Raw genomic sequence first — 18050 nt, 5'->3', positions numbered from 1 at the left:
AACTCACAGTAGACAGGGTTGGAGGTGGCTAGAAGGGGTACTCCATTGCCCATTATTTTCCTTCCAGAATGTTTGTCAATTAAATTTTAGTCAAGCAGTTTTCTCAATCCAGGCACCAGTGACATTTTGAGCCAGAAAATTCTGTGTTGGGGGCAGGATAATATTTGGGAGCAATATTTAGTCTCTACTCAAAAGATGTCAATAGCAAATCTCACCCTTTGGTGATATGGCAATCAAAAATGTGCCCGAGGTCCCCTTGGGAGTAAAATTGTCCAGTGGAGAACCAGTGGCCTAAAAGGATTAAAAGCATTTTACAGGGCCTGCTAACGAGCCAGACCAATACCTGCAGTCGACAGATTTAAACCAATAGCTGTAGTCGACAGATTTAAACCAACGCCTTCCTGGCCCCTCCACATCACTGCGGGGAGGGCGCCCAGAGCTCACCCTGCACCTTTGCTCCTGCTTTATGTCCAGGTGGACATGTGCTTCTCTGCCTGACTTGGAGTCCTCAGCCTAGTTTGCAAAGGCCTAGAGGAGGAAGCAAAAGTAAACAGAGAGGGGAGCAAGGAGCGAGTGACAGCGTGAAGTACTGTGTTTATAAGTGAGCAGAATCCGGGCTGGAGGGAAGACGGGTTCTGTCTCTCTCTCTCTCTCTGCCCCCCCATCACCACCCCGGGGCTGTCTCAAGTCGGCCTCTGTCTGAGTCTGGTTTTCATTTGTACATCTCCCAGGCCTGAGTCCCGCTCCTTGCAGAAGATTTGATGTGATTACCTTGTGGAAGGGCAGCGGTGCTGCAGTGGCTTTGCGCTCATTTACTTGTCCCCAGTGGCACTGGCGTAATTTGGGTTGAGCTGCACCTCCCCTTCCCAGCAGTGATCAATTGCGGGGCTGGGAAGACACGGGTGGCCCAGCCGTCCTTGTCCCAGCTGTGTGGGCAGGCCCCTGCATGTGGCGAGGCTGACATGGTTTGACAAAAAGGGAACAAAGGAACAGTAGCTTAAGAAAAGGCTGAAGCAGCCAATTCCTCCCCAGGATGAATTTCGGCTTTTTCTCTTGTTATCAACACCAGCTAGATACAAGGGAAAACTTGGGGATAGTTAAATTCAAGCTGTCCATCTTGTAACTACAAGAACCCTGGGGGTGTACTTTTTTCCTGTCTCTCTTGACACCTGGCATCACACTGAGCACAGACAGGGGTTGGATAAATATTAATTTATTGTCACACTGAGTAGAACCCATTCTAGTGAGACTAAGTCATGAGTGATATTACATTTTCCCCAAATGTTATAATATACACTCTGACATTCAAATGTTTTTATACTATGGCAAAATATTGGTCATGGTCTAAATAAATGGTCTGTGGCCACTGCACTGTAATTCAATGTTAATTGTACTGTTCCGGGAAGGCTCCCATCAAGATGCAATGTTTCTGCGCAGCTCTCTGAAAATGCCAGTCTTCAAGGAACCCTTTCTTTTCTAATTGCTATCAAGTCTGTTTTATATACTAAGGATTAAAAAACAACAGCGTGTATTTTTGGAGGGCAGTAAATGCCTTTTTGCCAAAGTCTGTGCTTTCTGGCCCCTCAGAGAGACCAGGCCATCCTCTGCCCTCATCCCATTGCTTCACACATGTACATTCCTTGCCCAGCTCCTGTTTGAAATAATATCCTAGTCTGTACCAAACATATAGTACTCTATGTAAATCCACAATGAACTGTCATTTCTATTGTTAAAAATGGCCAACAATCAGGAATTTCATCTTGCTCAACCTGGAATATACTGTGCATTCCCTGCTTTGAGATGAAGAGTCAGTTTTACCCAGTCCCTACGTCATGTCTAAGGAAATAGTCAATTAAAGATTCGCAATTTGTGCTTCATAGTTACAGTTCAATTAGGGCTTTGAAATCTTTAAAAAGATTTGGGTTGTTTGAGATTTTAAATTTGGGGGTATGCCTAGGAGGGAAGAGGAGAGAGGCTTATAGCTTATAGCTTTGGTTTGAGAACCAGCTCAAGCCCTGGGCAAGTGATTGAATCTCCTCACACTTCAGTTTCTTCATCTGGAAGCCCAGGGGGTCATCACGCTATTGAGCTCAGAGCCTGTGCTAGAGGAATGTTGTATTTAAAGAGCTTAACACATACTTCATATATAATCAGCACTTTTCAGATGCCAGCTATTATAATCATCACAAATAATATTAGTAATAGTTGATTATTGATTATGAAATAAGAAGAAAAATATAACACATAATATAAAAAACCTTTCCCCTAAAAAACTCCAAAGAAACCAACAAACAATATTAAGACTCTAAAATAGCTTCTTTTTTCTCATGTATATGTGAGTATGTGGGTCATTATGAAAGTTGTGAGATCACAAAAATCAAGAAATGTAAAATCCCCGCAGATGGAAAGGAATGAAGCCCTCCCAGCAAAATCCACAAGCCCAGCAAATTGAAAGTCACAGAGGTGAATTGGAAAGGAGGCTGTCGACTGTTCCTTGGAAGTGAAATAATGGACCATAACATAGTCTGTCTCAAAACGTGAACAGTGATGTAGGTGTGAGTGTGCATTTGTGTGTCTGCGTATTCATCCGTGAGTGTGCAGGTTTTGTGCTGGGAGTTCGTGCATTGATGCTTTAGTTTGGCTTGATGTGTTGCCGCTATCTGACAACTGAAAAGAAGCAGGGAGATGAAGTATTATAGAAAAGAAATTCTTGGTTGAGAAATAGTTCGAGTTGGTCACATTTTGTTGGCTCAAGGTTGTGAAAATTAAGTGTAGGAATGCTGCTTTCTTTTTTGTCTTCTGGCAAATGAAAAGGCCAAAGCTCACGATTGTTGAGAATGACAGCCCAATTAATCAATTAACTAGGCACGGAGCATGCCCAGGATGGTGAAATTTTTAAATGACCCCTTTGTCCTTAGCAACTCCAAAGTGAAATTCCTGTGGAATCACTTGCTTCTTGGCACCTGGTATCTGACCAGCAGGAATGTGGGACAGAAAGTTCTTTCAAACAAGAGGCCAAGCCATGCTTTTGTTTTCTCTGAAAGAAAGCAGTAAAAGATGTAATTTTACAGAAACACAGAAGGTTTATCGACCTGCTCTACTGTATCCCTCTGGCTGGTGTCTCTCTGTGAACAACCAAATATAATTTGGCTCACAAATGCCAGGTCCCTCCCTCACAGTGCCACAGAAAGGAAGGGCTGCCCACGATGGACCCGAGAGACCTCGGAGTCCTAGTTATGTCTCTCTGCCTTCCACTCCCCACATTTATCAGATAGAGAACGATTTTTTTTAATCAAATGGAAAACAGAGGTAAAATTACATCTGTAAAATAACATAGAACAAGAACCCTGATCTCTTACCTCTCAGCCAAGGTCCCCACATCCTCATGGAGACTTGTGAACTTTCTTCCTCCCAATGACTGTTTCAATTTAGAGATGCATCTTGCTTTGCAAAGTTAACATAGAATTTCCAAAAACTTCATCTCAATTGCTCCTGACTATATTCCTGTGATGTAGATTGAACAAGGATCACCGGTGTTTTATGCATGAGGAAACTGAGTCTTGGAAAGGCTGATCTAAATCTTCCCAGAGCTGAGCATCCTGACTGGTCTCCTAAGCCCAAATCTGTTTTGTCCTGGTGTGGGCTAGAATCATTTCAAAAGACTCGTGACAGAAAATACAGAGGTTGAATAATTTATCTGAAGTTATACAGTCATCTCAGATTAAATAACTTTTCCCTGAAACACAAGTGACTGATATCCAAGGCCATTTACTGCTTTTTAAACAAAAATGCCAGCATTGATGACTCATGACTTAGATACTGAAGGAGGTAAAATGTGCCTGGTTGGCGCTGCCTTCTCAATTAATGTCTTTTGTCACTTATTCTGTCCTTGAGAACCTTGCTGGATACGTTACATACACTTAAAATTTACCTCATTTGAAAAAAAAAAAAAAATTACCTCATTTGAACTCTAGGGGTAAAGTCCCACTACTCCGGTTTTTCAGATGGGGAATTGAGGCTTGGAGATAAAAGCAGAGTCCCCCAGTCATATTGCTGAAGAAGAGTCGGGGTTGAGCACAGCGCAGGGAATATGAAGCCTGGAGCCGGTGATGGCTCAAAGCAAGTCGTAGCCAGGCCACAGGGCTCAAGAAAATTGACAGTCCTTGAAAGTCTGCGGGGGTGTCCAAGTGGTGGCCTATGGGCCACATGTGATTATGTGAGGACTATTTCACTTAACTGTGGCGCTTTATACTATAGAAATCATGCAGACTTTTTTTTGCTCATCAGCTTTCAGGAGCATTTGTATATTTAACGTATGCCTCAAGTTGACTGACTCTCCTGATGTGCAGCAGAGAAGAAAAAACAAGAGGCACCCACCTTTTCTTCCCTGCCCGGTTTCTCTGCTGTAAAGATCACTACCGACCTAAAGTTTCCTCTTCTCTGAATGGGAGTAACCAGACCCATTTCCAGCCCTTTCCAGATCTCTGTAGACTACACATATTCATAAAATGATAGTGACAGCCCTCTTGAGGACACGTTGCCTTACTGCTGTTAGAGGCTGGACTTCATTGATGGAACCTTTCTATATACTTGGCACAAGGGGCTTTATCTTCCCTTAAACATTGCCATGTTGTTCTAGTACTTGTGGAAGTTAAAACAATATCATCACCTGCGGGATAGTGAATTAGGTACAGCCCAGGGGTTTCATTGTTGTTGTTTTGGGGGTTTCTTTGTTGTTTTTTTTTGAGACAGTTTCATTTTGTTGCCCTAGGTAGAGTGCCATGGCATAATTTAGCAACCTCAAACTCCTAGACTCAAGTTATCCTCTTGCCTCAGCCTCCCAAGTAGCTGTGACTACAGGTGCCCCCCACAACATCCGGCTAGTTTTAGAGATAGGGTCTTGCTCTGGCTCAGCCTGGTCTCAAACTGCTGAGCTCAAGCAATCCACCTGCCTCGGCCTCCCAGAGCACTATTGGCCCAGTTTAGAAAGGATTTTTCCCAAGACCTGCTTTCTTTAAAACCAAAGAAGGAGCTTCCCTTTTAGATGTTTTCTCCTGAAGAAAAAAAAAAAAAAAGCTTCCCACCTTAATGAGATAGCCCATGAGCCATCAGTCTCCTGGAAATGCTGATTAGCTGGGTTCCTCTAACTCCCCACACAGGGCAGAAGCAGAGCTGATGTGTGGGCATCTATGTGGACTCAGTTCCCTGGCTCTTTGACTTTTGCCTGGATCACACCTTGTCTCCCTAACTCTCTCCAGGGTCGTTACCCTTCCTCTTTCAGCCCAGCCTGTGCTATTAAGTTGAGTGCCTGCCAGCCAGCCAGCCCAGAGTCATCCGGTGTTTCTCCCACAGCTGTGCCTTTGTAGGGCATCCGATCCCACTCCTACATTTCTAGAAACATGAACAAAGCATCAATCCAAACGGATACAGGACAAAATTTCCCAACGTGTACACAATTTCCCAATGTGTACACTTAGCTAGCAACACCAGCTCCAACATGGAGGCCAACACTGTGGCCATTGTTTGAGAGGCGCCCGTCCTTGGCAGGTACACGGGAAGTGAACCTGCGTCCTAAATTACTATTGCACATTAACTCATTAAGCAACAGAAGAAATCCTACAGGAAGGGAACCTGCTTGGTTTTATAAAACTCGGGCATTACTAAACTTGACCACAGAACGAGGCTTTCCGGTGAACATTAATAAACTCTTCCTACCACTAGTTCTTCATGTGGAGTTGATGGAATTCTTTGTTTTAACTAAGAGCTCTCCCCCTTCCTAATTTCAAGCACATTGACTAAACTGAAAATGTCCTCAGAGGTGAGAGAGCCCCAAGTTTGTCCCTTCATTCTCGACCCTCATTCAGAGCTCCCACTCGCTTTCTCTTCCTGGGTGTTATCTCCACGTCTAGCGCCAAAATGCATTCGAGTCTTATCTCAAATATTTAAATCCCTCACACCCAATCTCACCCCCCCACCCCCGACCCTGGGCATTAACCATCCTGAGCACTTTTTTTTTTTTTTTTTTGCAGTCTTTGGCCAGGGCCAGGTTTGAACCCTGCCACCTCCAGCATATGGGGCCTGTGCCCTACTCTTTTGAGCCACAGGTGCCGCCCCATCCTGAGCACGTTTGTTTTTCAGGTTCTCAGACTCACCCCACTGTCTCTCCTTCTCTTCAGGCATCCCAGTAAGATCACACATTCCCTCCTTCCTCTTCCCCAGCTTAACATCCCCAGCTTAAACTTCACCTCCTCTGCAACCCATCTCTTCCTGAGTTAGGAGAGCCTGGTGAGTGGTCCAGGAGCACCTGAACCTCACGTTCCATAACCCTTCTCTCACCTTGCTGTTAGGCGATGTTTAATCTCCACTCCTTCCCACTAGCTTGTGAGCTGCCCATCTCTCACTCGCCATTTTCTCCTCAGCGCTCAGCAAGTGCTTACTGCATGAAAGTGTCCCGAGTGAGCACAAAAACCAGCATCACTCCAGTGTTGACCCCCTTATCCCCACCTCTCGAGACTGTCAAAGAGTGGTTAGGAACCAAGTTGGTCTTTCTAACGACAGGGCTGGGTGGGCCCAGACTCTACCAGTTACAATATTCCATGTCCCTGTTTCTACCAGCTTTCTAAGGTAGAACTACTGAAGAAAATCCTCTTTATTTGAGCATGCAGCTTTAAGAAAATTATCCCAGAGCCGAAAAAAGAGAATAGATCTGTCGCTTAGGGAGACAGGAAAACAAAAGGTGAGAGAAAGGAGGAAGGGACAGAAGGACGGTTCCAATTCAAGATTTTAAGATTCCCGAATTCTGTTTTAGGATTTTTTTGCCTTTAGTTTCTTAAATCCTCTTTGCTAGGTTTTATATATTTTATTTTCCAACATTAACTCTTAGAAAACTATTTTTGCTTTTAAATTCATCCCTAGTATTCTTTTTCCTCAAGCCCGTCCGTTTTGAGCTTGGTAAAAATGTGTCTGCACAGACCTTGACCCAGAAACACGTTTGGCGTGAATTGTGCTGGGTAAAGGTAGGTAGATGCCAACCACGTGGCTCCAAGTTCAGTCCATGGGTGGGCGAGCAGAATCATTCCAAACAAATAAAATTTAGTCTGACCTGATTCATTTTTTGAACTGTTTTACTTAAGTTGTTGTTTTTTTAAACTGCCTTTAATTGCTTCAACAGAGAATTAGACTATCAAACCCCAGCTCACATTTAAACATCAGTGCAAGCCGCAGAGGCCCTAAATATGCAGGTGGTTCTGAATTGCCCAGTCAGGTAAAGACCAGACCAGTGATGTGGGGAATAAAAATAAACCTTACCATACTTTTTAGGTGTGTCTAAAGTGGAATTTGTGTTCTTTATTAGAATGATATTAGGTACAATCCTCAAACTTTCTTCAATAAGCAATTCTGCCATTGATTTAAACCATCAAGAAACCAAAAGAGATGTGAGGCCTAGAGGGATCCTACAGTTGAGTCGAGTTTGGATAAGCCATGAACAGGGGAATTGACTCGCTATAAAATGCACCTGCCCTTTGATAATACAATTAAAGGGCGTGTCACTGCCTGTGTGTCACTGCCAAGAGGGCAGGAAGGTGGCGGCATCAGAGGAAGTCAAGGCCAGAAGAAGCCACTCGGAGCTGAACTGATCATGAGAAGAAGTCAGGCAGGTTGGATTGGGAGCTCCAGACCCGACTGAGCATCTAGGACAGCAGTTCTCAACCTGTGGGTCGCGACCCCTTTTTAGCAATGAAAATACATTGCAGCCTTAGGAAGGTTGAGAACCACTGCTTTAGGATTAGGTGGCGGTAGGGACTGGAGTCCGCAGGAGAAGAAAGAAGGAATAACACTCACAACAATGACAACTGTTAGCTGCTGGCACCCTCTGAATGTCAGACTGGGGCTACAACAAGGCTAAGGTTCTCCTGGGAATTCTTACTTTATTCTTACAATGGTCACATGACGCATGTGGAAGTGCCACCTTCATCCTACAGATGTTTAAACGAAGTCTCTGCAGGTTGCTCAGCTAGTGAGGCAGGATCCCATCTGGGTCTGCTGGGCCAGAGCACACATGCTATACACCAAGTGACGCGCTGCAGAGCGTGGGTCTTGCCCTCTGGCAGTTCCCAGGGACAGCAGACCCACCATGATGCCGTCCAGTAACAGCTCAGCCAAGCAGCTGGATCCAGCAGGTCTTCTTTGCTGCGTCTGAGCCCCCGATGCTCAGGAAGAACCCTGGCAGGCAGTGCGCACACAGTCTTGCCAGCTCTCTTCTTCCTACTTACCCAACGCCCCGTCTTCTGCTGATCCTCTTTTGGCTCAATGGACAGTATCTTTCAGTTTTGCCCTCTGTCTATCTCCCAGAGCTCCCTCTGGGTTCGGGCAGGCAAGCCCCAGAAGGCTTGTTGCTGGGCTGGTTTGCCTCACACAAGGGATTCTTCCAGTGGCATATTTTTGTAACTCTCTGCCCCTCCCTCCTTTCCATCAACATGCCAACACACTCTTTAAAAGGCCCTCAGATCCCTCTTCCACCAGACAGAATAACAGTCAGCTAATTAATGGTCTGCCCGCCCCTTCAGTCTGAGAGCACTCTCCCAGTGGTTTAGAGGAATGGGGGTGGGGATGGAGCAGAGGGGAAGGACTTAGGGCCCTGGGACTCGACCTCAAAGCTGTCTGGACTTCAAGAGTCAAAGCAAATCTAGGGAAAATGGCAGGTCCTGTTGTAAGATCAGTCTTCAACCAATATGGTACAATTTCATAGCTCATTATTCCTGAATGTGCCAAAGCACAGTGGCAGTAGGGGGGAAGGACAGTGATGGAGGCTGGGAGGAGGAACGGGGAGAATCATATGGAAACAATTAGCAGAGCCTTCATTCAAAAAAGCATTAAGGTGCTTGCAGCACTGAGGCTCCAGTGACCCCGAGGCTGGGACCATAATTCACCAACACTTAATAACGTTTACCCTGCAGATGTGCATTTTATACAGAAATATCAGCTTACCACTTTGAAAAATTAACCTATTGAAGGCTGTCAAATTCTGATGCCCTTGTGGGGGTATTATATATTGTCTGTGCAGCTCTGTCTCACATTTTACCTCCTGAATCAGGGACACCTCGGTTAATTGGGACATGAGGTGGCTAATGAGGGGGTGGAGAGTGGGTGAGAAATGGGAACTCAAATAGAAAGGCTGATTCTCTTAAGGGGAAAATAGCTCTTTTCTTCCATTCTCAAACACCCAGAGTTTGGGGAAACAACACTCCCCCTGCAACACATACACATTCTGTATCTAAAAATTCTAAGTCAGAAAGTCCAGAGTTAATGAAAAGAAAGTAAAATGAAAGTTAGCACCTAGACTGGCTAAGTGTGTCGCTATGCCTAAATTATAATAAAGAACTTTTTATTAGACTGGGGTTGATAAACGTGTGACTAATAAAGAGAATGTACTTGGTTAAATAAATGTTTTCTTGATTTTCTAGAAGAATGTGATGCCCATAAAAAATCAATGGAGCTGAATTTTTTACCCATCTAATTGGTATTTGAAATCATTAATACCCACTGTTTTCAAGGCTGGCAAAAATAAGTGCCCTCTGACAAGGCAGGTCAAAACTGGTTTAATAAAGCAAACGCTTTCGGCAGAGCAATTTAGTGACAGCTATCAAAATCCTTAAAAATATGCATGCCTAAGACTCAGCAACTCAACTTAGAGTAATTTTACATTAAAAATAAGGAAAGATGCGGAATTTCATACCCGCGTAAATAATCTTTCATAACTTTGTTTTATAAAAAGGACAATTGGATATAATCTAAAATTATACAATAGACAGTTAAATATGTCACATGTATACAATAAAATAAAATACAATTATTAAAAATCACACCTTAGAAAAATATTTATCAGCATGAAAGACATTCAGGTTGATTATGTTGTTTTCATTTCTAAGGTAAAGTTCAAGTTTTAGTTGAGCCCTTCCCCAAGGACGTGCTGAACAGCCTGCCTTGTACACGTCATTTCAATATGTAATCTAAAAAAATGTTCAGGTTGAATTATAAATAGAAAAATGCCAGCTAGCTACAAATCAGAACGTGCAGCATGGTTCTTGGTTTCTCAAGCTCATGGTTCTTGGTTTTTCAAGCTCTTTACATTTTTAAGCGTAAATTACACTACATCGTGTTAACAGCATCTTTGGCTGGTCAGAGTATATGTCTTCAAACTTCCTTTGTTACATTTGATTCTTCATTGCCCAAGGCAAGTACTGTCATAGTCCAGGAAAGAGCTGTGAGTAGCATTGCCAGGGTAAAAGCATTGTCCTCTGAGTGGTACCCTCCTTTTCTGTACCAGACTCACTTCTCCAGCCCGGTTGACGATTCCTCTGTCTACAATAGCTCCAGCCTTAGGCCCTGCCAGGACATACAGAGCTCCCTGGCAATGCCAGAGTCCCCCTCCTGCCCTGTCCCTTGGACAGGGATCATTGACACCCATCACCCAATGGTGCACACATCAGATCCGAGTAGGAATCCCAGCTTTATGGCATTTGGCTAGCTCTCCTCTCTCTCCAAACTTCAGTGCCCCTTCTATAAAACAGACACCTAAGGCCTACCTCATACAGTGACTGTGAGAATTTAAAAAAGAAGTGTGTATAAGGAGTTCGGTCATAGAACAAATCGTTTAGTATTAACCCTGTTTAACTCATGACTAGCTATTTGGTTAATCTCTACACATTCCACGTGGGCAGGTGTCATCTCATCAACTCCAGAAGGTGAAAAGCTGTCACATGCTTCAGGCCGAGTTTCCCCATGACCAATAATTCTGCTTCTCTGAGCATGAACAGACCCATTGACAATCATAGTGGGGACGAGCTGGGGACCCTCGCAGTGACCTTCGCTAGCTGGGTGTGGAGAGGGTGACATGCCAAATCTGACTTCACTCCTGCTGGCACGCATCAGGCTGACCCAGCAATGTCTTTGAGACACAGAGATCAGGGCGCAGGTAAACCAGGAAGCTTGAATATCTAAGGAAGAAGCAGAGGAAAGAAGCACAGGAAGGAATATTCTTAGGTCCTTCCAGGTAGACAGAAGCAGAGGCAGAGTCATCTGATGGCCTGGATCAGGCTGCACCCTCTTGAGAAACTCAGGAGTGTGAATGGGCAGCCTTAGCTGTTTCCAGCATCTGGGTTGGTCTCTCTCTCTCTCGGTAGTCCTCAAATTTTACTACGCATTGGCATCACCTAGTGAGCACTCAAAAGTACCTATGTCTGGATCCTGGTCCCAGAAATTTTAATGCAATTGCTCTAGAAAAATGTTTCTTAACGTAAAATCCAGAGTCAACAGCCTCCCCCAGGAACTTGCTGGAGTTTCAGCCCTCAGAGCCGCATTGGAAGGGCCAGAACTCCTGCAGGTGGCACCCATCTAGCTTTCCCAGGGAGAATCACAGGCTTATGGTGGGGCTTGGGAGTCCACAGGCTGGCCAGCTCGCTAGGTGATTCTCCTGCACATCTGAGTTTGAAAACCAGTGCCACAGAACCTCCTCTCCCCCCACCCCACCCCCGCCAGGATTATTGGATTTTTGCATCTCTACCTTCACTTTCATCAAATGACTTCAACGGCCTTTTCCTATATTCCTCTGGTTTCTGTAGAAACAGTTTTCTATTATTTCCAGGTGGGGTGGCAGGTTTACCATTGTACACAGGGCTGGTAAATGCTCTGAGCCACTGATAAACAGACCACAGAAAACTGCCCTCCAGCTGCAGCCTCTGGTAAACCAGCACGCCGAGCAGCTCCCCCTGGGCAGAGAGAATAAATCAGTGGAATCAACAGAAGAGGTGTCAGCCCTAAATGGGTGGACAGATCAGAAGGCAGTCAGCTCAGCATCTCAGCTGTAGCCTTGAAATTTGAGGGCTGTCAATCTAAATCTAAGCTCTTTGTCTTCATGCTAGAGGGCCCACAGTAGGTCCACGGCCTGTTAGTTTTGATTCAACATAGCTTTAAAGCACAGTCACGTTTCCATTGGGGAAACCGCATGCTTGATTGAAAAGAACCCAAATTCGGGCTGAATTCTAGTGCTAGCTTTCCTGTGAAGCCTGCGGATGTAATGTGCACCAGCGAGGGCTATCGTGAATAACATCGCATTGTGTGCTGAAATTTTGCTGAAAGAATAGACTTTAGGTGCTCTTACCTAAAAGAATTAACACAAAGAATTAACTACAGAGGGGATGGGTATGTTAATCCGCTTGACTGTAGTCAGCATTTTTCTATGTGTATGTTTACTGAAATATCATGTTTTAAACCTTAAATATATACAAAGGGAAGGAAAGAAACACAACAGGAATAAAGTTTTTGTCCCTTCTGGGCCTCAATTCCATCATCTATAAAATAATTGCTCAAGTCTATTTTCTGTTGAATGGAGCTTGAACAGGCTGGGAGCCATCCCCCAAGGATGAACGTGGTCCTGAACTTTCTAAAACCCTTTGGGGTCTGTCTCCTAGAGTCCATGCAAGTCACCTTGAGTCACAGTTTATGTGCTCAGGTGACTGAACCTCCTCTTATTTGCATTTCTCACTTACAAAGCATGGTTGAGAGGCTATTTCATTTCAGTAACGCTCATTAGAACACTCATGTAGGAATAACACATCCATATTGTACAAAGGAGGGAGCTGCGAGTTATGGCCACAAACATCCATAAGCAAATAAAAACAGCAGCGGAGCCCAGATCTTCTGACTCCTGAATTGTTAATGCTAGCTTGTAAAATGCAATTCCTTGCTCTGTAGTCAAAACAAAACTGCATTTGGAAATTAGAGTGAGAAGCTTGGTGAGAGGCTGTCACATGTTTCACAAGCGATTCAAGGGGAGTTGGGCCCCACACCTCCTGGGACCGCCCAGCCTTCTCTCAGATCCGTCAGCACTCACTGTAAATTATCTGGCATTAGGACAGAGATCTTTTCATCAGTGTCTTTGAAAAAACATTAATGTATAGGAAAGAAAAATCCCTCTTCCTAGGGACAAACGTAACCTTATCAGAAATGCTCAGGACAGTAACAGGAAGAGGGCGGGATTCTGGAATGTGAGGGGAGGAGGAGCTGAGGGAGGGGCAGGGGCGGGGAAGGTCCCAGGGGCTGTGACCAGAGGCTGGCAAGCAGGACACTATTGTGAGCTGGAAATCTGGGCAAGGAGCCACCTCCCAGAGCTGGCAGGGAGAAAAGCACATCCCCAAATAGCTGCCTTCTCTCCTGTTGACTTGGGTCCTAAGACGGCACGTGGACAAAGACCTATTTGTGCAGAGTTCATGTTCCTTACTTTTGACTGCCAGGAGAAGCTCGCAGCCACCAGGGCGGTGAAAGCAGAATTCCAGCCCCCAAAGAAGAGAGAAATGACTTTCCAGGATGTTGAGTCCATCTCGGGGAGTGAGGGTTCATCTCCCATGCTGTGCTTGGGACCCTCTGTCACCCATCCTACCACTGACACCACTGTGAAGAAGGACAGCCCCTCCTTCTCCTCCCCTGACCATCACACGCCCGGGGGCTCCTGACCAGACCACATCTAAAGCTCCCCGGACCAGCACCACTGGTCAGCAAGAAGAAACCTTCTTTGACGATTCAGTTTCAACCTCCGCATGGTCCAAAGCTGCTTTCTCTTATCCTACTTCACCTCTTCACACAGTTTAAGCTTATGCACTTTATTTAGTCCACGGTGTCCACAGAGAACAGCTGGCCATCTTCCTGGGCATAACAACTCTTCAGACACGTGGCAGAAGCAATAGGGCCATGAGAAAGGCCTACCCAGACATGTGTATCTGTCTCACAGGAACGTTGAGGGCAGAGCAAATGTTCCCAGGATTTGGCAATGCTCCGCGTCTCTCATTATGCCCTATACAAAACACTAAAAGCATTCGTTTAGATATCTGATTTGGGTCTTCAGAATTCTGTTTAACATGGTGTGGTTGTCTTTACACATAGCCACAATTCATAGCCTAGAATTCCTGCAGAATAATTTGCTTTCCGTGCCACTTCACTTCGGTTTTAATTGTTGTCATGAATAGTGCCTTCCGCACATCCTCCCATCGTGTTCTTCTCCACTTTTAAAAGTCTTTAATCTTCTTTTTCCGCCTTACACTTTCTGAAGTTAAATGATAACACAGATTGGGATGTCATTCCCAAAAGCCCAAAGCCCTGCAAATCTCAGATGCACGGCCTCAGAGATGTCTCTCTGGGTAATTAAAAGATAATGTCAGTGGGGCTGGACAGTGTGACAAGCTAATGGTCTCCTGCTGCCAAAGAAGAGGCCTTTAAGAAACTGAGACATTATTTTCAAAGCCGGAGCCCATTATGCTGTCACAGCACCCTCCTCCAAAGGACTTGGCTGCCATTATGCCCAGTGATTAGAACAATAAATAAAAAAGAGGCAGTGAGGAATGAAAGCAGATTTCTGCAGCTAACCAGCAAGCCAGCTGATCTAACTGGCTTAGTTAAGCGTGAGGCTGACCAGACACAGTTAGCCATGGGCATGTCTGTCCCAGCCACTGAGTCCAGCTACGTTGTCCTTGGGAACCCCATCCATGGCTTTTCTTGCAATTGAGATTTTAGTTTCTCTACAACCTTCCTAATGCCACAGCCTTTAAGTGACCCACAGGTTGAGAACCCCTGCTCTACAACAACTAAACTTATAGTTGTCATCCAACTCCTACGCATCCTTCAATACCTTAGTCAGAATTCTTTGAGGAATCTACTCAATCCCTCTAGCGCACAGACACCCTTCTCCGGACCCATTGACTTTCTACCTGTTATACTCTTTTGTCATCATCATAACCTTCTTTATAACACCTTTATATGGTGGGCTCTTTCTCTACTACTGCTTAAATTCTTGGGAAATAATGTTTACCCAACTGGACTGTAAATTACCAGCCAACAGAGATTCTAGCTCACACCTATTTGTATACCCTTAAATTTCAGTGTATACCCTTGATATTTATCTGCCCAGTGGTGGACATTTTGTGGACATCTCTCTTTATATAACTACAGTTGGGAAGATATTTGTGAGTCAGGCCATGATGCTTCTCTGCTCCAGTGGGTAAGGCAGAAGAAATTGATGTCATCCAACATGTGATCACCAGGATGTGAGACTGAGATAGAATAAAATAGTCGTTAGTGGTTGGTTGGCTCAGCTCCTATTTTTGTCACTAGAATATGTCACTAGTTACATATTCTGTCCCTTTCTGACACGGTATAACCCTAAGTCGTCTGGGCCTGGTATCCAGGTTGTCAACTGACCAGTTGATTCTGACTTAGTTCTTCTATTTGTTTTGTCTGTGAATTGAAGAAAAGAGGGTGTTATTTGCTAATACTGCCTCCCTACAGAATTCTCTGGTCAAGTACTTTGAATTTTAACCTTCTGGGGACTTTCTCCTTTTATTTATAGATTTAGTTTGTTTAGTTATTTGGCTACTTAATAGCCTTGTCACGATGCAGAAAGAAAAGCACATATGGAAATCTGAGCTACAACTTGTTAGTGCACGTTCTTTGAAATCTCTAAAATTTAAACCAATTCTGTTCCCTTCTAACATTTCAAATAACTTCAGATGTGTTGCGTTACTTATTGTCAATGGAGACTCTATCCACGGGGGGTATTTTCTCTTCTATCAGTGGACTGGGAATAAGAACACTTGAGGTATATTTCTCCTTTACCACTGATTTTATCATATTTTTGGACTACATTTGCTCATGTTCTTACTCTAGAAAATGTAGAAGGGATACGCAATCTATACCCAGTGACTTCTTTTGAGCCCTTAAGAAGGCTGGCTTTTTATTTTTTTGAGTGGTTGATCAGTTTACAATTACATGGCATCAACAGTAGACAGACAGACCAAGGCAGTGAAATGGAACTACTGTCCTCGGCTACCTGGAACTACGTTTTCATCTTGAGTCCCAGTGTTATAGCCACTAATCTACACTGTCAGCAAGTCACATTGTTGTATATGTAGAACATCAGAACCGTGATCATGCCAACAACCTCAATTCAGCATCAGCTACTTACGCTGGTTTCTCTGCATCTTAAGCATTTTGAGAAAATTATTAGAGTTTAAGCCATACAATATAAAAATCTAGTAAAACATTATTTCTGTCAGTTTCAACTTTATCCCCAAATGCTAACAATAAGGATATTCTCATGAGCTCCTGACCTTGGGACTCCAGCTACTGTGAAGCTATAAAACCACACCACTTCTGAGATCCTGGCCCAAGCAGAAATATGAAAACCTAAGCATGGTAGGTTGACACATCATAGATGTCTCCCCCCGCCCCACCCCGAAATGGGTTGCAGGTGTTTGTCTCCAAGATGAGAACAGATAATGAATAAAACATGCCTGGAGCTTTGTGTGCAGAAAATGTGACAAGCCTGAATCTGATGACCTCAGGAATGAGATGAAATATGACTTTGAGCTCATCTGCAAAGCTCTTAACGAATCCAAGATGCTGGAGCTGGTATATTGCAGCTTGTGGATAGCTTGCCTCAGGTTTGCGCAAGGACGGGGAGAACGATGGGGATGGAAAGATCTGGAAGGGATACGAAGGGAGAAAGAAACAAAAATGTTGAAATCAACTTTTGCCCGTGGTTGGTTTTTTTTTTTTTTTTTTTGGCCTGGGCTGGTTTTGAACCCGCCACCTCAGGCACGTGGGGCCGGTGCCCTACTCCTTTGAGCCACAGGCACCACCTTGACCGTGGTTCTTTAAAGGGAGAGCGCTCCTTGGAAATCTTATTGAAGACTAAATATGACCTTTAGTTTGGAACCAGAAGGAAAAGGAGAAAGATAAAAATGCTCAGCCTATCCATATATTGTATAAACATGCCAAGACTTATGGACTCTGATGCTATTACATTTCTATAGCATTAGGAACTCCACTTTAGCTTTGGGTAGTAAAATAGAGACAAGTCTTATCATAATGTAATCTAAAATTGAACATTTAATGCCAAATCATCTCTGTCACCTAAAAAGTCATATTTACACATATGGAAAGCAAGATAACCTTTTACAACTATGACTATTTCCCCCCCGTGGGAAGTTACTTTATTTCCCACATGTGTGAGTGCGGATCTTTTAAAGAGAGAGATGGATTGACATTAAGATTTTAAATTCTGTCTTAGCTGGTTCCGCTGAATACATTTCTGTTGAAATTCCGGTTGCTGGTGTAGGGGGAGCCCAGCAGGGGTCGCTGCAGCACCGCGCAACTTCAGCCGTTTCCTTACCGGCAGACGGCTCGGAGCCAATGCGGGCTCCAAACCTGTGGGTGAACTCTGCACGCCCCACGAAGGCTCGCTCTCCATCTCAACTCTTGCTGTCTTCAAGGAAAGGCACTACATTGTGACCCTAACTTAATCCCCTGGATTTAGAGATCTGGAGGGAAATGCAGGCGCTCTGCGTGCGCGTGCGCGCTCGCACACCCAAGGGAAAAAGCAGGTGGCCGCGCCCCCTGGTGGTCAACGCCGGTCCATGCGCCTTCCTGGGAAGCCAAGCCGCCCCCGGTTTGGTGCTTTCTGAGCCCTTTCTGGGGTACCAAGATGTATCCAGACGCCGGCTCTGCAGTTTTGACTCTTCCATTGAAAAAAGCTTGAAAGAAGCTGAGAAAGTATATAACATGCATAAACAATTTCCTACAGTCAATGGGATAACTTCTATGCTACCATTTATTTAATAATAGGAAATTCACTTTTGTGAGCCTCAGATTTTTAAGTTCCCAAAGTAAAATGACAATAACATCTACCTTGAGGGGTTGTACTGTGGCTAAACTATGTGACATACTAAAGAATGTTTGATAAAACATTGTGCAATGCCAGGGTGCGTATGTGTGAGTGTGTATCAATACTACTTCATCATAGCCCTGATTCCATTCTGTCCATCTACCAGCCTAACCCCATCAGTCCAGAAGTTCATACCTGACTTTTCTTGTCAGTCTAGACTGAACTACTCCTAGTCAGGGACTATAGCATTTTTGTCTCCTTAACCAAAACATTTGCCATAATGTTTGGCACACTGCTGTTGTTCCAAAAACTGTTTGTAAAATAAATATTGTTCAGT

This window comes from Nycticebus coucang, chromosome 6 (assembly GCF_027406575.1).
Source record: "Nycticebus coucang isolate mNycCou1 chromosome 6, mNycCou1.pri, whole genome shotgun sequence".
NCBI lineage: Eukaryota > Metazoa > Chordata > Mammalia > Primates > Lorisidae > Nycticebus > Nycticebus coucang.
The sequence above is the reverse complement of the archived record's forward strand: the minus strand, read 5'-3'. Positions refer to the sequence as shown.